Here is a 25654-nt window from a genome sequence, read left to right as displayed (position 1 = left end):
CACCGCACTCCAAACTATACCCATCACCTGGCCTTTTGCGGTCTGGGGGCTTGACATGGTCGGACCCCTTAAAGGTGGGACCGATAGGAAAAATACTTACTGGTCATGGTGGATAAGTTCACCAAATGGATAGAAGCCAAGCCTGTTAAAACGGCCGAATCTGGACCTGTGATAGACTTCATATCCGGGGTTGTACACCGGTATGGCGTCCGCCACAGCATCATAACCGATAACGGTACAAACTTTACCGCCGACGAGGTAAAACTCTGGTGCAAAAACATGTGCATCAAGCTCGATTATGCTTCCGTCTATCACCCACAAACCAACGGCCAGGTCGAACGCGCAAATGGTCTTATCATAAGCGGCATTAAACCCAGACTGGTGCGGTCCCTCAAGGAATCTAACACGCACTGGGTAGAGGAGCTCGACTCCGTGCTATGGGGGCTGCGGACCACGCCAAATCGCACCACCGGATACACACCATTTTTATGGTGTACGGTGCAAAGGCAGTTCTGCCCTGTGACCTAATTCATGACTCACCTAGAGTGTACATGTACGAAGAAAGAGAAGCCGAGCTCGATCGGCAGGACAACTTGGACGCCCTGGAGGAGGAGCGTGACGTGGCAAAAGCCCGTTCCGCATTTTATCAACAGCAGGCCCGAAGATATCAAAGCAGAGAAGTACGGGCCAAAAATTACAATGTTGGCGAACTAGTTCTACGCCTGCCGGATAAGAAAAAGGACAAACTCAAGCCCAAGTGGGAAGGTCCATTCATAATCGACCAAGTCCTGACTAGTGGGGTGTACCGCCTGCGAGATGCGTCGGATAACTTACTCGAGCCAAACCCGTGGAATGCCACCCGTCTCCGAAGATTCTATGCCTAGCGCTGGACTCTGTGTTCGTCTCCTTCCTCTGTCCATTTTTTGCATTTTTCTGTCTTACATTTCTCTCCTTCCCCTCTTTTCTTTTATAGCCCTTAAAGGCTCATCTAGTGATGCACCACTCGCGCTCATTAAACCTGGGGGCTTCTTTAACAGAAGCTTATTTATACGGGTTTCACGCCCAACACATGCGTCAAACTTCCGTATGTACCTTTTTCGTCACCATTATATGCATCGATATGACTTAAGTTTTGGCCAAGCTGGGTTGCCTGGCTCCTATGCTTACCCCTACATTCCCGATTGTTCGGCTAGGCGGTAAACGGAGCACCTCTGCGATTGTTACTGCCGGGTCAGCCGGATGTGTACCTCAGACTGGGTGAAGCCAAAAGCTAGTGTTCTTAAGGGAATATTCGGTCGGTGAGATAAAAGATGATCTTTTTACTCATTTTATGCACCCCAGATGCTTTTTTCTGCGTCTTTTTACGCAGTTCGGACATGCACTTCAGGGCATGCCTCCCAGCGAAAGGAACCCCTAACGGAACTATTCTCTCTCGAAGATGTTTCTTACTAACCATGTAATATAACATAACTAGTTGGGCACTTGTCTGATAAAGCACTAATGACCCCTACGCCTGGTCTCCACGCATACCACGGTTCTTATATAACCGCTATGGTATTCGGACACACTCCGGACCGTCAGGTCCCGAGGTTGAAGCGAAAAGGTTGGCAACGACAAACGATCTACAATCCGGCTAGAAGGCATTACACATGTGAATTCAGAATTACATAGTCATTCTGACTGATTGTATTCCTCTTCTATACCATCTAACAGGCTGTCTAATTTACAGTCCTGCTGGGAATACTTCGCGGCCAACTCTACTTGGCCGTATACTAAGCTCACAGGGATCTCCTTCCCGTCAGGCCCCACTGGTCCGACCTCGGCCATGTGGTTTGGGTCAGACTTTGTAAAACGGGTCTTCACCATGGCCCAGGCTTCCCTAGCGCCTTGTCGGCAGGCCAATATCTTCCATAACCGGAAGCGCCACCGAGCTCCCTTCAGCTTCTCCACAAGCTCTCCAAGGCCCTCGGGCATGAGGTGGGCAGGCCATAAGGCTTGGGTAACACCTCGCATCACCTGCCGAATTCGCTCGTGCAGTTGCATGAGTTTGGGAAGAAGGTCACCCGTAAAACCGGGCATCTCCTCTGCAGGACGAACTGTGAGCATACCTACAGACATTACTCTCTTAGTCGACTTCCTCGCCGAACTCTTTTTTCAAAGTTCGTTCAAGCACTTACTGAATATGCCGCGTCGAAGCCGCTGATTCTACCTCGTGGAGTCCGACAGCTTGCCACGAACATCTTTAAGTTCGACCTCCAGCCTGGTATTGGCATCCTGAAGATCATTCTTCTCTCGCCTCACCTTTGTCAACGTACTCTCACCGGCCTTTAGTCGGCGTAAGAGTCGTTGCTTTTCCGGATCGAGTCCGGGGCCATCTGCAACATGATTTGTCAGATTTGCACCCACACCGCACAATTCTATTCTTTCGAAGTGTATCTTACCTGAGGGGGTCTCCTTGGGCTCCCCTGCTGCGGCTAGTGCGGCCTCTAGTTGGGCCTTGCACTTTTCCAGCTCCTGGGACAGTACAGTATTCTTCTCTGTAAGAACTTGCATATTAAATGATCCTTAAATAAGTTGCTCTAACTGTTTCAAGTCTCGGGGGCTACTGGTATATATATATTTGACCAAAATTTTCTTACCCGTATGTCTTTTACATACTGCTCCGTGGCTCTGGCTAAACCATTTTGAGAGGCACGGAGGTACGCATCTCCCGAATTAAAGGCATCTAAAGCCTCTTGGGAGAAACAAGCGTCGCGTAGAACTGTCCGGCGACGCCTGTGGTTCATGGCACTCTCCACTTCAAAATTTGTCGCAGACAGCCGGTCCGCATCCTCTGTCGGAGGAGCGTCCGGCGCGCGCCTTGTGCTCGCCTCCACTTCCTGGCCAGACGTTGGAACCTGGCTGGTGGAGGCGCGATTGGAAACCTCTCCGGATGTAGTCCGGCGAGGTCTCTTCGTTCTGAAGATAGCACGAACGTTAATATGCCCAGACAGAATAACACCAGGGAAACAAAGGGTGCGCTATACCTTTGCGCCGGCATCTTAGTCCGGACTACATTCCTTTTTGCCCCACGGGGCCCTGCGGCCCCTCGTTGGCTAGCCGCCGCAGGTTCGGCCTCCTGCCTCGGAAATCTCCCCTGCAAAACAAGGTTGTTGTCAGAAACACCGGAATACGTGAGAGTGGAATCTCTCTCAAGGGAATGAGACTCCAGTTTCTATCACCTGGGAGGCCGGGATTAACCCTGGGTAATCAGCCGTGATGGCTACCAAGGTATTGTCCTTGCTTAGCTAATGGAACACCCCGTCGATAAGCTCCACCGATATGTCCGGATCCTCTTAGGAGTCCGGATCGAGGGACCGTTCTGGGTCCTCGGGTTGTGGAGGGCGGCTATTTATATCCTTTACCACCTGTTGCAGTTCCTGCATTGAAGTCGTTAGACTACGTATCTAACCGTGGGAGTACAAAACAAACGAGCAAGCGCAGTTGTTCACTTAACCAACTTGGAGGATCGTACATAGTAAATCTGGCCTGCGGGTTGACGCGGAGGAATTCCTCCTTTTCTCCCTTGTACAAATAGGATAAGATCTTTACTAGAGCGGCAGCTGAGGCCGGCCCCTTACAACCGTAACGGGTGGCGTCATCCTCCCCGTTGAAATCCCACATGGGGTGGCCTCTATATTGAAGTGGCTGCACCCCCCGCATAATGCATGCGGCCATGACTCCAATCATGGTTAGTCCAGAATGAGCCAACAGTCTTATCCGGCCCATCAGCTAAAGGACGTCTCTGTCGCTTTCTTTCTGAGAGCTCCGCGGACGCCAGCTCAAGCGTTTCTTCAATGGAGCACTGTTGAACTCAGGGAGACCGACCCGGATAGGGTCGGTAGCGGGACGTCATCTATATAAAACCATTCCGAAGGCCAGTCCTCGGACGCCTTCTTCGGGGTTCCGGATAGGTATCCGGTCCCGGCGATGCGCCATACTTCGGCTCCACCCACTTGGTATATAGACCCCTCTTTAGAACGGGGCACCAGGCAGAATAACCACTTCCACAGCGCGAAATGAGCCTCAACACCTAAAAATAGCTCGCAAAGGGCGATGAAACCCGCAATATGCAATACGGAGGCGGGCATGAGGTTGTGCAGCTGGAGGCCGTAGAACTCCCGAAGCCCGCGGAGAAATGGGTGAATTGGAAATCCCAGTCCCCTTATTAGATAGGGGACGAAGCACACCCACTCTCCTTTAGAAGGATTGGGGGTGCTCTCTGCTTGTTTTCCGCCATTATAGGTGGCTAGACCGGCTCGGACCGGGACCATGTATGCCTGAGGGAGAAATCCCTTGGTCTGAAGTGACGGTAACTCGCTATGCAGGATGGTGCAACTCTCCTAGTCCCCGGGTTTGGGACCGGAGGGGCGAGGGGAGGAGCTGCGACGGCTGGTCATGTTGGAATGGACCTTTGCTGGAAGCGCTCTGATGATAACTCGCGGAAAGGAGAAGATGTGGTTTGGACCTAAATCCCCATCCCGTTAAATAGGCGGCTCGTTTATGCGGCTAGGGGTATGGATGTAAAAACACCCCGGCTTTTCGCATTCGTTTGAACACGTGGAAGACGGCCATTATTGGGCGTGGAAGCCGAGGAACACTACATTACAAAAATCGGACATTATTCCTACAGGTACACAAGATTTGGAGAAGAACCCGCCTTACAATGCCGAACAATCTGTGCGTCGGACTCATCGTCATTGAAGCCTGGTTCGGGGGCTACTGAGGGAGTCCTCGATTAGGGGGTGTTCAGGTAGCCGGACTATACCTTCAGCTGGACTCCTGGACTATGCAGATACAAGATTGAAGACTTCATCCCGTGTCCGGATGGGACTTTCCTTGGCGTGGAAGGCAAGCTTGGCGATGCGGATATTCAGGATCTCCTACCATTGTAACCGACTTTATGTAACCCTAACCCTATCCGTTGTCTATATAAACCGGAGGGTTGTAGTCCGTAGGCAATCAACTCCATACACAACAATCATACCATAGGCTAGCTTCTAGGGTTTAGCCTCCTTGATCTCGTGGTAGATCTACTCTTGTACTACCCATATCATCAATATTAATCAAGCAGGAGTAGGGTATTACCTCCATCGAGAGGGCCCGAACCTGGGTAAAAAACATTGTGTCCCTTGTCTCCTGTTACCATCCGGCCTTGACGCACAGTTCGGGACCCCCTACCCGAGATCTGCCGGTTTTGACACCGACAGGGCCTGTGACCACGAGTCAGTGACTTAGTGGGTTAACTAAAAGTAAATTAGCGCTAAGCTAAAATTAGCAGGGCTCTGGGCCCATCTGTCATTGACCCAGGGGAGTCAAACAGGGGTCAAACCCTGCTCAGCGGGGTCAACCCTGCCGGTGACTCGACGTCGGCGTAAGCACAGGAGGCGGCGTTCGTCGTTCTGGCAATTCCGGCGACGGGCGCAAGCGAGGTTGGTCCCATTGGAACGGCCACGACACGGCGCGTCCAACGGTGGCTGTGTCTGCAGCTAGGGTGGCCGGTAGCAACGGCGAGGAGCTCGGTCGCGGTGGCCGGAGCTTGGGCGTGAGCGCGGGTAGTGCTGAGGTGCGCGAGCAAGCGAGCGGAGGCGCTCGCGGGGGCCTACGCGTTGCGTTGAGTGTGTTGGATGCGTCGGCCAGACCATTTGGTCGCCGTAGTCGCGTCGGCGGTGAGCGCAGGCGGCTGCGGGTTCTGGCGTAGGCGGTTCAGTGGCTACGGCGGCCTACGGGGAAGAAGAGAGGGATGGACGGGGTCAGAGGCTCACGGCGAGTCGGACGTGGAGGTCAGCGAGCTCGGAGACGATCCGGAGCAGGCGGGGCGGCAAGGAGGATCTCCGGCGACCCGAGGAGGTAGAAGCGGTCGGGGATGATGCTTCAAGGTGTCCTGTGTTGCGTAGCTCGGCAAGGAGGTTGAGGACGACACAGCGGAGCTTCTGGACCGCTCGAGAGGACAAGGGACAGGCGATGGCCACGGTGGTGCGAACGGCGGCGGCGCACGTGCTCGGGTATGCTGCGGGGAGAGAGCAATTGAGGGGAGAGGAGCACGGGGAAAGTGCAAGGCGGCCTGGCTCCAGCCAGGCTCCAGCGTCGGCGGAAGCAGGAGGTCGCTCGGGCGCGTGCCGGCGTGCGGCGACCACGTGCGCGGCGTCCTACTGGCGCGGGGAGGAAGACGCCCCTGCCCCTGGTGGGCTTGGCTGTCTTACCGGGCCGCCAGCTGGCCCGGTAAGTGGGCTGCCAGGTTAGTTTCTCTCTCTCTCTTTTATTTTTTGTTTTCTGTTTCTGTCTTTGTTTCTGGATTTAGTAAAAAATACTAAATCATTAAATATAATCCTGAAATAAATTGTGGGCACTGTTGGAATTATTTCCAGCAGCCCACAACCACTTCCAGAATTATTTGGGCATTTTAATTATTTATAGCAATTAAATGCCCAAATTCAAATACTATATGAGTTCATTCAAAAATCCAAATTGATCTAGAAAAATGTGCACCATTTTTGTCAAAGGTGCTGGACCAAATTAGAAATGATGAAGATTTCTAAACATGATTTGGGTTCAATGAAAATATTTAAGTTTGAACCTAGCTGATTTTCATTTGCTACTAGGGTTTATCAGTCCCCATTTCAAATTAAAGAAGTAATTTAGACATGATGCATGGATGCTTGTGCCACTAATTGCAAACAATGCTAGGGCTGTGACAACTCACCCCCACTAAACAAGAATCTCAACCGAGATTCAGGTGTAGGGTAAGATGAAAGGGAAACGCAAACTAACACAATTTTCACGATCCAGGTTGCACTTTGTAAGAACGTTGATTCGTCACCATCTTTGTCTCGATGTCTTGCTCTAAGAACTCCAACCAACATGACAACGAGAGGAAATGGAAAAACTCTATAAGGATCAATCTTCTCGAAGATCTATCAACCGATAATCAACTCGCGGAATGATACATTGAAACATCTCTTGAGCTGAGACATGAAACATACATCCAGGGGGATGGAGTGTAACAGATGATAAAGGTTCACTAGGTAGACAACAATTTCATGCTTAAGAAGGTGGTGAACAGTTGTCAACGTAGCGAGGAGTTGAGTTGCCATGATACCATAATGAGACATCACAGAGGAAGGTGACTCGCAGAAATATTCCCTTAAGTGGCAAAAAGAATTACTTTTGATTCAGAGATCATTGAAACTCTTTATACCAGCCTAAGGCAAATCACAACAATCGTTTGGTGGAGTATGAAGGGATGGCATACCAGGACTAGAATGGATGATGTGGACTACCTTGTTGAAGACAATGCAAGGGATGATTTTTCTTATCATCGGAAATGGATGGAACCCGTGGTAGGACCACTTTGAAGATGATCCTGATCAGTAATTACTGAGAAGATTAGTCCATAGTAGGATGACACAATGGCGGTGCAAGCTGGGAAGAAAATGCAAATGCTGGGAATGATGCTAGTAACTGGGAGAAACCCAACAGTAGAGAGAGATTCCACTATGGGAAAGGTTATAGCATAACCAAGGAAACTGAGAGCGGATCCTAATTAATGCCGACGATAAATCCTAGTGATTGCGCATGCTCTCAAGAACTTGAGCATTCCCATATTCAACAAGTTTTAACAATATCCGTGTCCAGAATCCTGGCAACACAACATACTACCATGATGAATAATGGTGGAGGATGCAGATTTAAAGAAAGATAACACTTTCTCAGATTTCACCTTAGCGAGGCCAAGGGATCAAAATCTGGATGATCGACTCAGAGACATTTAGCACTCCGCTTCTAATGTTCTCCTTGATGTGCTAGCGTAACCCATTTATTAAAATGGTTTGGTACCTAGAACATCAAGTAAAAGGTCGGTCTTCGGGAGCGCAACAATTCATAAGGAACAACTAGGGAGTAAATCCTACGAAATCCTTATGGGGAGTTGGCCAACTTCTTCAAGCAAGATACTACAATAATGGGTCTTTCGGCTGGATGTGTTGGCCAAGACATCCACTTTACCGGGTTACAGTGAGACCAATATTATAGTTATTGGGAAACGTTCCAACCATCACACCTGCCTGAGATTCAGATCTGGTTGGTGTCAGGATAATCTAGACTCATCGGTCTAGAAAGAGAAATGAAAGTTTGCAACACAAATCGGCAAGATGGTGTTGCAAGATTCATGGGAAATGAACTACGTTAGCAAGCTCCAAAACACGAGCAAGTTCTACTACATACATGTGAGCATGTTGTCCAAGACAAGAATGACCACATAGTAGTCTTATAATATAACACTATTGAGTTCAGGCTAGGATCCATCATCAAGGATTTCGAAGTCTTTATGCGCGCTAGAATGAAGGTTGCAAGTCTCCAGACCACAGAATACTTTGCACATATGCATCATTGGCTTGGGATGATTCCAGGGGAAGCAATACAAACATTCTCAAATTCACGGCGACAACTTGCATCAAATGCACATGAACTAGCGGAAGTCACTTCTTTCGTCCAAACATATTCTTCGTGAACGGGCAGAAAGATAATGGTTACACAAGTTTCCAACACTAGCTTGATGTCCGACAAAAAATGGAGAAGATAAGGATGTTGTCGATGGGCTCAACAACAAACCATCCAGGCTTCCATATAGATGGAATTCCACAATTAAGTGAACACGGTGATAGTATTGGTCAGACCCAAAAGATATAATGGTGTATGCTCAAGGAATCAACCACGAGCAAGACAACATTACGACATCGTTGGTTCTGATTTGATTTGACGATAGCCCATACTCAAATCAAGGATTGAATAAGATAATACCACCGACAACTGATCACGAGGATCAATCAACGAAGATATCATCTTTCTTCAACTAACACACAACACAAGGATATCCCTTTGAAACGAACTAAATTAGGTAAGCTTTTATCTTCCAACTCTCCAAGTTATTGTTTAGCTTAACCAACTAGCTCAGGGGTATCCAACACGGATTCTTGGAGAAGGAGTGGTTTACAAGAAACCAACTTGATCACGAACTCAACATAGCGGTCAGGTGACAACCTGGTAACAGTTCCGAGAAGATATTCAGAAAATCACGGACCACTGATATGTTACTATGCTCGGGAACAATCTTGCTTTTCAAGGCAAGACCATATGATCAAAGGAGCAAGGGTTTGACAAAATCCTAACTCATCAATCAAAGAGTGCACCAACAGAAATGGACTAGGTAGCACGACCAGTCCTAGGATGGTGATTCAATAACCAACACACAAAGGATGAGAATATTGTCCTTTAACTACCAAGCAACGCAGTTGCTAGGAGTATTGATTTCACACATCCTAATTCACTTGTCAGTATTCCGGTTGCAGCAACACGGTAACCGAGGAATGAACAACGATGGCGAGAGGTATCACTGTATCAAGAATTCATTAGATGGTGTGCAATTCCCATGACATTCTTGACATAAGACGGTAATACTTCAGGGTAGAACAGAATAAAAGCTGGATTGGCATTTGATCTGCGGAATACAACTGCTTTGACCCAATTCTAGAAATGGACAAGGTACTGGAGGTTGTTTCTCCTAGTCATTCCAGAATAGAATGGCTTGACGGACCACAACAATAATAAGCATCGATAACACGGATGTACAATTACTCCTGACTATCAATTGATAGACGATGGTCGGAATACAAATGAAGAGGGACAACTCAAGGGACATATATCTTTCTGAGTTGTGGATGCATAGATTAATATGTCGAACCAAGTTCAACAGGTTTCTTCTAGATAACCCATGCAGAGAAGGTAGAAATGGCAGAGTCACAATTATGAATGGAGAACTCATCGAGAGCACTCCTGTTGTGATCCTTTGATCCAACAAACTTCTACCGTAAGTGGTTCATACTATTTGGAAGAAGGAAATACCACGGACCTCGAGGACTAAGGCAAAGGTTACTAGGTGATACTCTAGACACCTAGGGTCATAATAATAGCTCCAACATAAATGCCGAGGCAGTAAAGTACCTCAACACACTAATTAGTGTGGTTGATCTGGCACAAAAGGACATCGAGAACTGGGAAGAAGGATTTGCAAATGCATCAGATTCTTCAGAAACCTGGGATGACTCGGACATTATAACAGATGTAAATGCTCAAAAATATTTGAGACGTCCTGCAAAATGGTGGCATAAGCACTTAACATTCCAATATCAATGTTCTGAGATCAACTGTCAACACACAGAAGTAGTAGGAACCGAACTGGTGCTTGAAATAATCAATCCTATAAGTCTACGGATTAGTAACACGTGATCCCGATGGAAGATGAGAAGCCTAGTTCTTAATCCCCGTAGAAGAGAAGAGGATGACTCAGATCAGAAGGGCATAAGGTAAAGGAGTAAAAAGAGCCTTACTTTCCCTTCCACAATCAATTCCATTACATAACTAAAGCATTTCTCGACACAACTCCGACCAGTTTGGCTTGGTAATCCTACAGGCAGTCAGGCTCTGATACCAACGCTGTCAGGACCCCGATTCTAAGTCACAATGATCTAGCCTGTAGCACCTCATATCACTTTGCGGCCTCACGCACGGTATTCCCACGGGTGTCGCCTTACCATGGCCCGGGACCATTTGTGACTTTTGGCTCACGTATATGATGGTGTCGCTAGCATCCATATGACAGAGAACCCGGGCCGACATGACTAGTCATGAACCCAAAGTGGCACTAACTTACGGGGACAGGCATACATGAATCAACCTCGAGCATTTCGGTCAACAGCGTATGAATACGGGTTGTAGCAACTGGGCTAACAGGACTCCGAGAACCCGGGCTGTAGCAGGCTAACAGGACTCCGGATGTCTCCGCGTGACATTTCCTCGAAGGGACAGACACAGGAACAAAGTGAATCACATGCCGGCCAGTCAAGTGTTCCGAAGCAGTAGTGCTGGGCTAGCAGGACTCCGGTGAACCGGGCTGTAGAGGACTACTATGGCTCATGGAAGCACAAGACTACATTTCCCCATAAGAGAGGCTACCAAGGATAAACAACTAGGTTGTCGTATCCCACACATACCAAGCATTTCAATCATACACAAAATATGCTCGATATGTGTAAATACAACATGGCATCAAAAACAAAACTCTACGACTCAAAGTATTTATTCACTAGGCTCTGAGGAGCGAGATATTATAAACATGGGTCTCATGACCCAAAATTCAGAGCATACAAGTCAAATCACATGCGGAAGTTTAACATGTCTGAGTACAGACATCTACAAATGCAAAAGGCCGAGAAGCCTGACTATCTACCAGATCCTGCCGAGGGAACAAGATCGTAGCTGAGGTATTAAGCTAACCGCCGAAGTCCACACGAAACTACTAGTGAGACTGACGTCTCTCTGCAAAACATAAAATAGGCAAACGTGAGTACAAATGTACCCGGCAAGACTTATATCAGAACTAGCTACATATGCATCCTTATCAACAAAGGGGGTGGTGGAGTTTAACTGCAGCAAGCCAGCTTTGACTCAGTGGCTATCCTATACTACGATTGCAAGTAACTCTTTTGAGGTGGTGCACACGAGTCCACATATTAACCAATCAATACACCACTATGGATCCGCTCCTGTCTCCTTACGAGAACGCCATCCATAGCACTCACGCTTATCTTGCGCATTTTAGAGTATCCACTTTCACTTGTATATGAACTATACAAGCAACCAAGTAGTCCTTTACCGCGGACACGGCTATTCGAATAGATAATGTTAACCCTTCAGGGGTGTACTTCTTCATACACGCTCTCACAACTTACCGTCGTTTACACGACATGTACTCGGCAACCTTCAAGCGGAAGCCCAACGAGGGTGTCGGCCACGGCCTACCTAAACACTCAAGTCTCTAGTCCAGGTTTATTACCTATCCAGGTTCCATCCGCAGGGAGTCCGACCGAGGTTTCCACATAAGGCCCCAAATGATGTGTACAAGGTTCCGAGACACCAAACGGGCACCCGGTATACCCGGACATGGTGTATCTACTGCATCATAGCCCACCCCTAGGGTCAACGCTACACACGGCCTCCAACACATATCCTATAAACACCAGAAACTAGTTGCAACTCCTACACAGAGGACTAGGGTGGTTAAGAAGCTGAGAGGGTTCATTGGTTTTGGGCCCAATGCATGGTAGTAGCTGGTTCTTAAATCACACATACATATCTCGGTGCTTAAGGATGGTTCCAATGAAACAACCCACCATGTACTCCTACATGGCCTCTCATTGATATCTTTACCAAATCGTGTTCACACACTTAGCTCACACACAGTAGGACATGTTCATCACCACTCCAGTCCATCCTCGATGAATCAGACCTGACTCAACACTAAGCAATATCAGGCATGACAAACAAGCATGAATGAGTAGGCACATCAGGGCTTAAACAACTCCTAGTCATGCTAGTGGGTTTCATCAATTTACTATGGCAATGATAGGTCATGCAGAGGAAAAGGGTTAAACTATCGCAGCATGTAACAGTTGAATTGTTCTTGTCCTAATGCAGTAAAAGAGAGCAGGAGAGAGATAGTGGGATTGTATCGGAATGAACAAGGGGGTTTTGCTTGCCTGGCACTTCTGAAGATAGGATAGCTCTTCATCGGTGTCATCGAACTCATTGTCGGAACCACGTCTATCGAGGGGACAACCACCGGCAAACAAGAGGGAACGCTATCAATGCAATGCACAATATAATGCATGATCATGACATGTCAATATGCTGTGATTTGAGCTAATGCAGCTAAGAACAGAAGGGTTTGAGTTGATTTGAACCAAGGGTTCAAATTCAAATTCAAACTAAGAACTTATAAGGTGCATTATCATGTTTTGAACTAAACAGTGAGGTTAAGTTGTTTAAACATGCATGAAATAAGTACAAATGGATAGGTTGGATTTTTCTGATCATTTTTCATATATAAATCTTTTCAAACTGAGTTATAGATTATTTTCTATGATTTTTAGAAGTTTTGGTTATTTTTCTCAAATAAATAAATAATTTAAGATTTATTTAAATTCCAGAAATGGATTACTACGTCAGCACAGGGTCACCACGACATCAGCAAGTCAAAGGCGCCAGCCCAGGTCAAAACTGACGGCCGGGACCCACTTGTCAGTGAAGCAACTAATTAACAGGGTTAAGTTAATGCTAACTAAACTGTCAGTGGAGCCTGTGCCCACGAGTTAGTGACTTAGTGGGTTAACTAAAAGTAAATTAGCGCTAAGATAAAATTAGCAGGGCTCTGGGCCCATCTGTCATTGACCCAGGGGAGTCAAACAGGGGTCAAACCCTGCTCAGCGGGGTCAACCCTGCGGGCGACTCGATGCCGGCGTAAGCAGAGGCGGCGGCGTTCGTCGTTCCGGCGATTCCGGTGACGGGCGCAAGCAGGGCTGGTCCCGTTGGAACGGCCACGACGCGACGCGTCCAACGGTGGCTATGTCTGCAGCTAGGGTGGTCGGTAGCGACGACGAGGAGCTCGTCCGCGATGGCCGGAGTTCGGGCATACGCGGTCCGGTGGCTACGGCGGCCTACGGGGAAGAAGAGAGGGATGGACAGGGTCAGAGGCTCATGGCAAGTCAGACGAGGAGGTCAGCTAGCTGAGAGACGGTCCGGAGCAGTCGGGGCGGCAAGGGGGATCTCCGGCGAACCGAGGAGGAAGAAGGGCTCGGGGATGATGCTTCGAGGCGTCCTGCGTTGCGTAGCTCAGCGAGGAGGTCGAGGACGACATGACGGAGCTTTTGGACCGCTTGAGAGGATGAGGGAGAGATGATGGCCGCAGTGGTGCAAATGGTGGCGGCGGGCATGCTCGGGTGTGCTGCGAGGAGAGAGCAGGGGAGGGGGGAGGAGCATGGGGAAAGGGCGAGGCAGCCGGGGATGTTGTGTGGCTTCTCCAGCCAGGCTCCAGCGTCGGTGGAAGCAGTAGGTGACTCGGGCGCGTGCCGGCATGCGGTGACCACGCGCGCGGTGTCCTACTGGCGCGGGGAGGAAGACGCCCCTGCCCCTGGTGGGCTGGGCTATCTTACCGGGCCGCCAGCTGGCCAGGTAAGTGGGCTGCCAGGTCAGTTTCTCTCTCTCTCTCTCTCTCTTTTATTTTCTGTTTTCTGTTTCTATCTTTGTTTCTGGATTTAGTAAGAAAAATATTAATCATTAAATATAATCCTGAAATAAATTGTGGGAACTGCTCAAATTATTTCCAGCAGCCCACAACCACTTCCAGAATTATTTGTTCATCATTTCTAAATTGGTCCAGCACCTCTCACAAGAATGGTGCACATTTTTCTAGATCAATTAAAATGCCCAAATTCAAATACTGTATGAGTTCATTCAAAAATCCAAAAATGCCCAAATTCAAATATTGTATGAGTTCATTCAAAAATCCAAATTGATCTAGAAAAATGTGCACCATTTTTGTCAGAGGTGCTGGACCAATTTAGAAATGATGAACATTTCTAAAGAGCATTTTGGGTTTAATGAAAAGATTTAAGTTTGAACGTAGTTGAGTTTCATTTGCTGCTAGGGTTTATCAGTCCCCATTTCAAATTAAAGAAGTAATTTAGACATGACGCATGGATGGTCGTGCCACTAATTGCAAACAATGCTAGGGCTGTGACATGTATGTCAGAGAGTGAACGCCGAACATCTGAAGCCAGCAGGATTACTGCAACCTATGTCGATTCCTGAATGGAAGTGGGACAAGCTTGGCATGGATTTCATCACCGGATTGCCCAGAACCCGATCGGGATATGATTCTATATATTTGGGTAGTAGTGGGTCATTTGACCAAAGTGGCTCACTTTATGTCGGCTTTCTGGGAACGGGGGTCCCCAGACTTGCCTGCCTGCGGCCCACAGTGTGGCTATGGCCCATCTTCATCAACAATGAATCAAGACCCTCGCGAGGGTCCAAGCCTTGCGAGGCGGACGACACAAGACCTCCTCAGGAGCGGCCTCACCATGCTGGCTCGTGAGGGGCGGAGAGTTCAAGGCCAGGAAAACCTCGCGAGGTTCTCGTGACGTGAGCCATGACAATCGAGACCAGGCGGGCGCCAGCGCGCGCAGCGTCTTGGTTTCCTCTTTGGTGCTAAGGGGGCAAGCGTAGGCGCGGAGTACCGAGGCCTCAAGCAAAGGTTTCCATATTGGTGCAACTAGACCAAGACCAGAAGGATGGCAAGACGGAGGTCACCGTGGAGCCCAAGACAGCGTCACCACCAGAGCCTTTGGCAGGCGAAGACTGCTTTTGTCAGGATAGCTTGCACTAGCTATCCCCTTTCAAATTGGCCGTTGTTGGCTCCCTTCCCGCTCAATATCTGGGGAGAGGACCAAGGCCGCTATAAATAGAACTAGCCACCACCGTAGCTAGGGAGGGGAGGGATCTGAGATTGGAGCAACCACATCCTTGGTGGCACACCCACCAAGCACAAGAACACCTCAACCTTAGGAGGCTGTTCTTCCCTATGTACTATTCATCCTCAGCCCAAGAGGCAATCCACCACCACACTGGAGTAGGGTATTACACCACAATGGTCACCCGAACCAGTATAAATATTATGTTCTTTGTGTTGCGAGTTCGTCGAGTTAGTTCGTGAGATCTTAGCTAAGTTAGGACGTGGATCGATAGGGTGGAGATCTTCGCGCGCACCCCAACGTTCGAACCTTAAGGGTTTTGCCAAAACTCGTGATCCGACATTTGGCGCGCCAGGTAGGGGTGCTCCGGAGTCTTCCTTCCGTCGACTCACGCTCCACCATTTCCATGCCAGATCCCCACGGCGAGCGCCCCTCCAGCTGGATTTAACAGTGCCCACGGCGGCGGTTGGGGGCTCTGAGCCCTTGCCCCCGCCTTGCGGCAGGCAGTGGTCGCCCCAGTTCAATCCAGAGATGCCACCGTGCTACGACGGTGCGATGGACCGTCGGCTTTCCTGCTAGCATACAAGGAGGCCGTCCTGGAAGCCAGGGGTAACGACGAGATCATGGCCAACTGGTTCCCAATGGCCCATGTAGGCGCGCCGCGCGCCTGGCTCCTCCACTTGCCGGAGTCTTCTGTCGCCACCTGGGAGGAGCTGCGCAACCTCTTCATCACTCGCTTCGGGGAACCGGCAGCCCCCACTGTCGCAGCTCTTCTCGGTGGTTTGCAAGCACCACCCTCGGATCGACACGTCAAGCCGTACTTCTGCCAGATCGGCGTCGCTTCCAAGCGCCTGAGGCCAACCTCAGCCTCGACTCGGAAGATCATTCCGCCTCCATCGTCGGCTCGGGTGCGCTCCTGATGTTGTGCGCACCCACCGTCTGCCACGTATGCATCACCAAGACGCTCGTTGACGGCGACGCCGGCCTCAATGTGCTCTCCCTCGAGGCCTTTAGCCTCCTTCACGTACCGTTCGAGCGGCTCCACCCCAGGTAGCCCTCTCAGGAGTTGGCAGAGGCCCCGCCCTCTCCCTCGGGTAGGTCCGCCTCCCTGTTACCTTCCGAGAACACAAAAACTACCACACCGAGCTCATCGATGTCCACATCGCCCTCATTGGCCTCCCATACAACGCCATCCTCGGGTACCCAGCTCTGGCCCAGTTCATGGCAGCAACCCATCCTGCTTACAATATCATGAAGATGCCGGGGAGCCAGGGTGTACTCACCATCAAGGGGGATGCCAAGGAGGCCCTGGTGGTGCTCAAGCTTGCCCACAAGGCCGCCGCGACAGCACGACCCGCCGACGCGGATACCTCCAAGGCCAACGGAGCCGCACCAACCAAGAAGAAGCAGTTCTTCACTCAGGACAAGGCAGAAACCAAGCAAGTGTTGGTCAAGGAGGATGGGTCCCCAGGGGCAACCTTTACCATAGGCGCCAACCTTGAGCCTGCTTAGGAGAAGGCACTAGTGATGTTTTTGCGTGCAAACAATGGAGTGTTCGCCTGGGAGTCCGATCAGCTGGTAGGGGTCCCAAGAGAGGTAATAGAGCACCACCTGAAGGTGTGCCCCAATGTACGCCCTGTGAAGCAGAAGTCAAGGCGGTAGTCCATGGAGAAGCAAGCTTTCATCGTCCAAGAAACATGCAAGTTGGAGGCTACGGGTGTCATTCGCGAGGTTCGGTACCCCGAGTGGCTGGCGAACCCCGTCGCCGTCCCCAAGAAAGGCGGGAAGGAGCGGATGTGCGTCAACTTCACCAACCTCAACAAGGCCAGTCCCCAAGATCCGTTCCCGCTTCCACGCATCGACCAGATCGTCGACTCCACCGCTGAGTGCGACTTGCTATGCTTCCTGGATGCGTTCTTAGGATATCACCAGGTCAAGATGGCGATAGAAGATGTGGAGAAGACGGCCTTCCGGACCCCGTGTGGGGTGTACTAATACACCTGCATGTCGTTCGGGCTGCGCAACGAGGGCGCAACCATCCAGCGACTCATGCACATGGCCATAGGGCGGCAGCTCGGGATAAATGCCGAAGCCTACGTCGACGACATTGTGGTGAAGTCTCGGGTGGCGGGGGCCTTGATCCAAGACCTAGAGGAGACCTTTGAAAGCCTTCGCCAGGTGGACTTGTGGCTCAATCCTGAGAAATGCATGTTTGGCGTCCCTTCCGAGAAGCTGCTGGGTTTCCTGGTGTCCCACAGGGGGATCGAGGCCAACCCAGAGAAGGTTAAAGCCATTGAAGACATGAGTCCTCCATAGACCCTCAAGGAAATGCATAACTTGGCTGGTCGGGTGACTGCATTGGGGCGCTTCATCTCCAAGTCGGGGGAGCGCGCCCTACCCTACTTCAAGCTGATGAAAAAGAAGGGCCCGTTCGAGTGGACCCTGGAGGCCGACCAAGCTTTTCAATACCTCAAGAGATACCTAGCCAGCCCTCTAGTGATGGTGGCGCCACGGCCTCATGAGCCCCCAGTGCTCTATCTTGCCACCACCCCGTACTCAGCCAGCGGAGCTCTGGTGGCGGTTCAGGAAGAACACCAAGCCAAGGGCGCATCACACCGTGCCACGCCTCTAGCAGAGACGATGCAAGACCAGAAGGGTGACACAAGGGCCGCAGTAGCAGCGGCAGAGGATCAAGCTCGGCAGGACAACGCCCCCAAACTCGCGAAGACTTCGACAAGCGACCAAGCGTCAGGGGCTCTACCTCCTCAGGAGGCCCCCCAGCTTCCAGAAGATGCAAACCTCACAGCACGCCTACCCTCGTTGAGCACCCGGCATACTTTGTCAGCATGGTGTTGCGGGACGCAAGAGCGCGGTACCCCATGCCTTAGAAGCTCCTACTCGCACTCCTAGTGGCCTCGCAAAAGCTGTGGCACTACTTCCAGGGCCACCCCATCAGGGTCGTCTCAGCTTACCCATTGGGGAGATTGCTCAGGAGCCCCAAATCTGCAGGAGGAGTCGCTGAATGGAACATCGAGTTGCAAGAATTCTAGCTAGAGTTCAGTACTACCAGGGTCATCAAGGGGGCCGCGCTCGCTGATTTCGTGGTAGAATGGACAGACGCCCCGGTGCTTGAAGAAGGTGAAGACCGGTCCCTCTCGCCGGGAAGCGAGGCGCCTGACGGCTGGGTCATGTATTTCAATGGTGCCTTCGCGCGCCAGGGCGTGGGGGCTGGAGCAGTACTCATCTCGCCCACTCAGGACAAGCTCTACTACACCGTGCAACTCTACTTCTAGTAGGGCGAGAAGGTCTCCAACAACATTGCAGAATACGAGGGCCTCCTAGCCGGCCTGAAGGCTGCGGCGGCACTGGAGGTGAAGCATCTCACTATCAGGGGCGACTGATAACTCCTTGCCAGCTTCTCCAACAAGGTCTACGAGCCTCTGACAGCCTGGTTTTTGCCCTCTCTCATTTGCTTGATTTTCTTTTGGGTTCAATTTGAAACTTGGAGTTTTTGAATCTTTTCATATGGACTTAAACACTTGGGTACCCTTGGCTTTCACCCAAGTGCTTCATTTCCCTCCCTTGTCATCATAACCCTTCTGATCCACCCCAAAATAATCTTTGGAATATTTTTCTTAAAGGAAAAATATAGATTTCTCTCTGAAAAACCCTAGCTAGATCACTATGCTCCAGAGCAACCCTAATTTTTATGGCTCAGAAAAATATGAGATAATTCACAAATATTCTTTGAACCCTAGAGCACCTTCCTGAGAAAAAATATTTCATCACTTTTTGAAATATTTTTGCTATAGAAAATATTTTCTGTTCTGGAGAGAAATGGTGGTTTCTACAGCAACTACCATTTTACTTGCTCCATTGTGCCTGGTTTTTCTTGTGCATCTTCACCTTAGTAACTCATGGCTAACTTCCAAAGCACAGCCTCCAACTCCCAGCCATTTGACGTTAGTAACCTCTCAAAGTTACTGACCAGAAACTTACCTGACATGTAAAAAGTTCTCTACCGCACCTGGATCCAAATCAAAGCGTGGTAACCTCTCAATCTACCACGAACAACATGCCAGACATGAAGTTTAGGATTAGCTCGGCCTGATGTCATAGTCCACGCAGTGACCGCGTTCGTCCAGGGGTGCTGGCATGCGTGTCGACGCGCTCTGAGTGCCGCTGAACGCTCTATTCGCACGTGCTTGCTTCCCCCGCCTGTCATAGCGTGCCAAACTTCGCCACCATCTTCGTCTCAACGTCCTTAACTCCTCCCTGGTGCTCACCGACGCCGGAGCTCGCCGCAGCGAGCACGGGTGCGGTCCGGCCAACCCAACAGTGCGGTGCACACTGTGCTCGTCGCCTTCCCCTCGCTCCTGTGCTCGTCCCCGCTCGCCCACAGTTCCCGCATGAGCTGCGTCGCCTTCTCTCCCTCTCACGGACGCCGCTCATCGCCTAGCGCCGTGGACAGGTGTCCACCGGCGGAGCCTGAACCCCCATCTCTACTCGCCTATAAATGGAGCCGCCCCCAGCCTCCTCGAGCACCATCCACCCCTCCCACACAACCCACAAGCGAGTAGGAAGCCGTAGCCCGGCCGGGAAGGCCGCGGGCCGCCGTCCTCGAGCTCAAGCTCGCCGGCGATCCCCTCTGGTCACCGCGGTAGCTCCAGCCCATCCCAGGCTAGGGCAACACTTCCAGGGCCTCCGCCTCTCTCCGGTGAAGCCACCCCGTCCTCCTGGAGCCCCTGGAGTTGCCTCTGCTTGCCGTCTTCTTCACCTCCGGTGACCACCGCGCTCTGCCTCCGCTTGCGAGGTTGATTCCGATGTCGTCCGACCACCCCTAGCCACGCTACGGGTACGGGCAGGTGCACCACTGTCCCCTCTCTCCATCCCTCCCTCTTGTTTTGGCCAAGGAGTCCTCGTCGCCGGTGAGAGCTCTGGCGGAGCTGTGACTCCCTTTGTTTCCTTCTTCCCCTCCTTCTGACCTGACTAGCGGGGCCCGCTAGTCAGCCACTCTGTACGCGCGCGAAGTGGTACGAGTGGTGGCCCCCTGAGGCTTTACGCCTTCGACGTCACCCCCCCTAGTCTGTTTATTTAAATTCAAAGTTAATTTAATTCCAGAGAGCTTCAAACAGCCATAACTTTTCAACCATAACTCCAAATGAATTGATTCTTTTTGCATATTGTTCTTCGCAAAGAAATCTAATAGCTCACCAAAAATGAGATTTTTCTAAGCTATTTAGAATTTCTGGTGATTTTCAGAAGAGTTCTTGATATTTTCTTCTTGTGTTTAAAATTATTTTCAGAGGGCGAGGCTTGTCGTGAGGATCACCAGAAGGCTTGTGAACCTCATCTGCACTAAGGCAAGTCACATCAACATTTTCATGGTGCCATTTTCAATATTGATGATTCTCTTACTTGAATGATAGGATTAATCCATGCCTTTAAATAACTATTATGTTATTTATATTCTGTTATGTGTGTGTTGGTATTATGCTTGATTTACAGAACCTTGAAACTAGCTTAGTTGGTAAAGAAGCTAAGATATAATTGTGGTAATGATAAAATGATTTGTTATGCATGTGGATAATGGATTAAAGTTATTTTCTTACATAAATAAAAATGGTTAAATTTGCTAGAAAATATCCTGTTAACTGCTTGTTTAGCCAATTTACCTAATATACAAAATGTTTGAACCTAACTTGACTGGTAAAGAAATTAGGATTTGCTTGCGGTGATGATACTAGAAACTTTGTTGTGCATGTGAGGCATTAATCGGAGTTATTTTCTTACAAGAGAAAATAATATTGCTTGCTGCAAAATATATGGTTAAAGTAAGACCAGGAAAGTAATATAAGTTGTTGATGCTTGTGTTTAGTGTGAATATGGTTGACATTAGTCATTTTTGTATTATGTGATGCATGTGTAGTATTGCATTTCATGGCATGCTATGACACCGGTCATCCTCCTTTTAAGTTGAACCTGAATATAACTCAACCTAAATATATGGTTGACTGGGTCATGGTGCTGCCGAATCGAGATTTTCCTAGTGCAACAACATTTGCCTTTGTGGGAAGGCCTTGATTTGGTCCATTGACATGCCTCTGGTTGGTGCCTCCAACTAGGGAAGGTTATGGGCGTGTTGTAACACCCTCGATGCGACTATAGCTCCCACGTGTCGAGGCACGACTTAGAGACATAATCACATTGAAGGCATATGTCGCAAGTTAGGCAATCTTCACAACATCCCATGTAATATGATAATAAAAGGGGAGATAACATAGTTGGCTTACACTCGCCACGTCAATCAAGTACATAAATAACATTACACGTGCTTACCCTGGCCCGGTAAGCAGCCGTAACCTTGTGTGCCCCTGTTTGAGATTTTTGGTACCGGTCCCCGTGAGGGAAGTTTTGGCCACGATGGTGGTCGATGTGTCTTTGGTAGACATTGGGCCACCCAGGACTAGCCCATTGGGGATTGGGTCGGAGTGGCCAGGAGAGTGTCATGGCAATGGGAGGGTTTTGTCGGAGTGCCGTTGGTCGTACCGAATGGGAGTGAGAGGCCATGGGTTCTGTTGGGGATATTACCACTAGGCGTAAACCGGCCTACTTGGGCCGGGTTAACTTCCTTAGTGGCATAAACAGATGAAGGCCCAAGGCCTGTAGTCAGTTAGAACATGTAGCCGTGAACCGGCCTGATGTATGGCTTGTATTGTAAGTAAGGAATAGAGAGATACCAACTGGAATACGAGTATGAACCGGTTAGGACTCTATGGACCGACGGGCGTCACCCGTGTATATAAGGGGACGACCCGGTGGCGGTTCAAGAGATACAATGACAACTCGAGCCTAGGCGAAGCTTGTTTGCTCCCTAGCCATCGAGATCATATCAATTCCATCACAACTAGACGTAGGCTTTTACCTTCATCGAAGGGGCCGAACTAGTATAAAATCCTCGTGTCCTTGTGTCCGCTTTAACCCCTTCAAGTAAACTCGTAGCGATGGCTCCACGACTAAGTCCTTTCGCTAGGACATCTGCCGTGACAAATCCACGACAGTTGGCGCCCACCGTGGGGCTATCGCACGATGGTTTGACGATCTTGGAGGGCAAGCTCAAGGGACTCGAAGGCTATGTTTGTCACATCCCTAGCTTCTGGCATTGCTCTAGGCTAGCTTCATGTGTGCATCATGTCTATATTTTTGAAACTTGAATTGAGGAATATTGGAAGCCTCAAAACCCTAAATAAAAGAGGGGCAAAAACCCTAGAAATCTCATTCATTGCTCCAAAAGGCTCTTCTTAAATGTTTGATAATCTTTGGTAAGGGTTCTGGTCCCAACCAAAATATTGAACATTTTTAAGGATTTATTTTTGGGACTTTGAATTTAATTCATTAGTTATTTGAATTTGAATTATATTCATATAATTAGAATATAATTTCAAATATCCCTGAAATATTTTATAAGATTTTGGAAAAGTCCATCTAGCAATATAAAATATTCAGTGGAGTTTTTGGCATTGTTTGAATTATTTTTAAAATTCAAAACAGTGGCAAAATAATTTAAATAAAACAAAAACAGAAGAAAAATATAAAACAGAATGTAAATAAAAGCAGAGAGAGAGTTTTACCTCAGCTTACCTCGCAGCCCACCTGGCCCAACTCCAGTGGCCCAGCCGGCCCAGCCCACCTCCTCCCCCTTGTCCTCTTCCTCCTCTGCCAGGAGGACGAACAGAGGCGAGGCGTGGCGCGCGCCGACGCTGCCTCGGCCACCTCCTGCTTCCCCCTGGCCACCTCCTGCTTCCTCTCGTCGCCCTGGACCCCGTCCGCGATGCCACGCACCCCCCCAGGCCTCTTACTCTCTCCCCGAGCTCCTCTCCTCCTCTGGCTCTCTCGCGCGCAGCCACCGAACACACCCGCCGCCGCCGACGAGCTTCCCCGTGGCCACCGGCCACCCCTAGCCTCGCCGATGCGCCCAGGAGCTCCCCCTCGACCCCTCCTTCCTCCCCACTGACCCACGGCCCTACGGACGCGCCACAACGCCGCCGGCATCGCCGTTTCCATCGCCGGCCGCCGAGGATCTTCACCGTCAATTCGCCACCATCGTCGCTTCCCCGAGCTCGCTGACCCTCCCTGCACGATCCCCGTGAGTCCCTGCTTCGTTTCCCCCTAACCCCAAGCCCGATTACGAGCTCTAGCCGCCCCCTCTACCAGAGCCGAGACGCTCCGCCGCACGGACTCGTCGCCGGCGAAGCCCCGGTGACCAAATGGCCCCGCGCGTGCGTCCGTTGCACTCGCAACGACCCGTGGAGCAACGCTAGCGTGGCAGCTAGCTTGTTTGCAAGCCGCAGCGCTAACCCCGCACCCACCCGAGCTCCGGCCGCCGCCTCGGGCTCCATTCCGGCGAACCCCGGCCACCCCCGCACCTCCCGTTGGCCCCCCTAGATGCGCACGGGCACGGGCTACCCTCTGGTGCCCTTGGCTTGGCCCAAAACCCCTCGCAGCGCCACTCCGGCGAGCTCCCGCCGCAGTTTTGGTCGTCGCCGGCCGAACTCCGGCGACTGCCGACGTGGCACGCCTAATTAACACTAATGACGCCTAAACACCCCCCCCCCACAGCCACTGACAGTGGGCCCCGTAGTGGGTCAAAGCCCGGGTCAACGCGGGATTAGCCCCTGTGTCACTGACATGTGGACCCCACACGTCAGGTTTGACCCGAGCCGGCCCCTGTTGACTTGCTGACGTCATGCCAACGTCATGCTGACGCAGTAATGCTTTCTGGATTTAATTTAATTCTGAAATTTCAGAAAATGCCTAAAACTTCTAAAATTCATAGAAATTCAACCGTAACTCCAAATTAAATAATTTATATATGAAAAATTATCAGAAAAATCCAAGGAATACATCTGTACCATTTTCATGCATGTTAGAACAACTTATAGCTGCTGTTTAGCACAAATCAATTAAATGTCATTTGAATAATCACATATGGAGTTTGAATTTGAATCTTGTATTCAAACCAACTTCATTTAATCTGTTGCTAGTTGCATTAGCCCAAAACACATTCATTTTGCCATATCATGATCATGCATCATATTGTGCATTGCATTGATTGTGTTCCCTTCTGTGTTGCCGGTATTGTCCCCTCTCGATAGACGTGATATCGATGATGTGATCGTTGACACTGATGAAGAGCTATATTATCTTCATAAGTGCCAGGCAAGCAAAACCCCCTTGTTCATTCCGATAAAATCCCACTCTCTCGCTCCTGCTCACTTTTACTGCATTAGGACAACAACGACATATTTGTTACTTGCTGCGGTAGCTGAACCCCTTTATCCTTTGCATGACCTGTCATTGCCACAGTAAATAGATGAAACCCACTAGCATGAGTAGGAGTTGTTTGAGCCCTGATGTGCCTACTCATTCATGCTTGTTTGTCATGCCTGCTACTGCTTAGAGTTGAGTCAGGTCTGATTCATCGGGGATGAATCAGAGGCGGGTGAACATGTCCTACTGTGTGTGAGCTAAGTGTGTGAACACGATTTGGTAAAGGTAGCGGTGAGAGGCCATGTAGGAGTACATGGTGGGTTGTCTCATTGCAGCCGTCCTCAGGAACTGAGTTCTGTGTTTGTGATCCATGATTCAGCTACTACCATGCATTGGGCCCTGAAATATGACCCCGCTCGACTTCTTATTCACCCTAGTCCTCTGTCCAGGAGTTGCAAGTAGTTTCTGGTGTTTGTAGCTTACTGGAGGCCGTGGACAGCGCTGACCGTAGGGGTGGGCTGTGATGCGGTAGGTACGTGGCACGGTGTACCGAATGCCCGTTTGGTATCTCGGGAACCCTGTTCACATCGTTTGGGGCTGTGAGCGAAACTCCGGCCGGATCTCCTCATGGATGGAACCCGAATAGGCGATAAACCTGGACTAGAGACTTGAGTGTTTAGGTAGGTCGTGGTCTACACCCACGTCGGCTTTCGCTTGAAGTCTGCCGAGCACATGTCGTGTGCAGACGCTAAGTGGTGGAAACATGTATGAAGAAGTACACCCCTGTAGGGTTAACATCATCTATTCGAATAGCCGTGTCCGCGGAAAAGGACTTCTGGGTTGCTTATATCAGTTCATAGACAAGTGAAAGTGGATACTTTAAAATGCGCAAGATAAGCGTGAGTGCTATGGATGGCGTTCTCGTAGGGAGACGGGAGCGGATCCATAGTGGTGTATTGATATGGTGAATATGTGGACTC

The sequence above is a fragment of the Triticum dicoccoides genome, chromosome 1A (assembly GCF_002162155.2).
Source record: "Triticum dicoccoides isolate Atlit2015 ecotype Zavitan chromosome 1A, WEW_v2.0, whole genome shotgun sequence".
Taxonomy (NCBI): Eukaryota; Viridiplantae; Streptophyta; class Magnoliopsida; order Poales; family Poaceae; genus Triticum; species Triticum dicoccoides.
Note: the sequence above shows the minus strand (reverse complement) of the source record.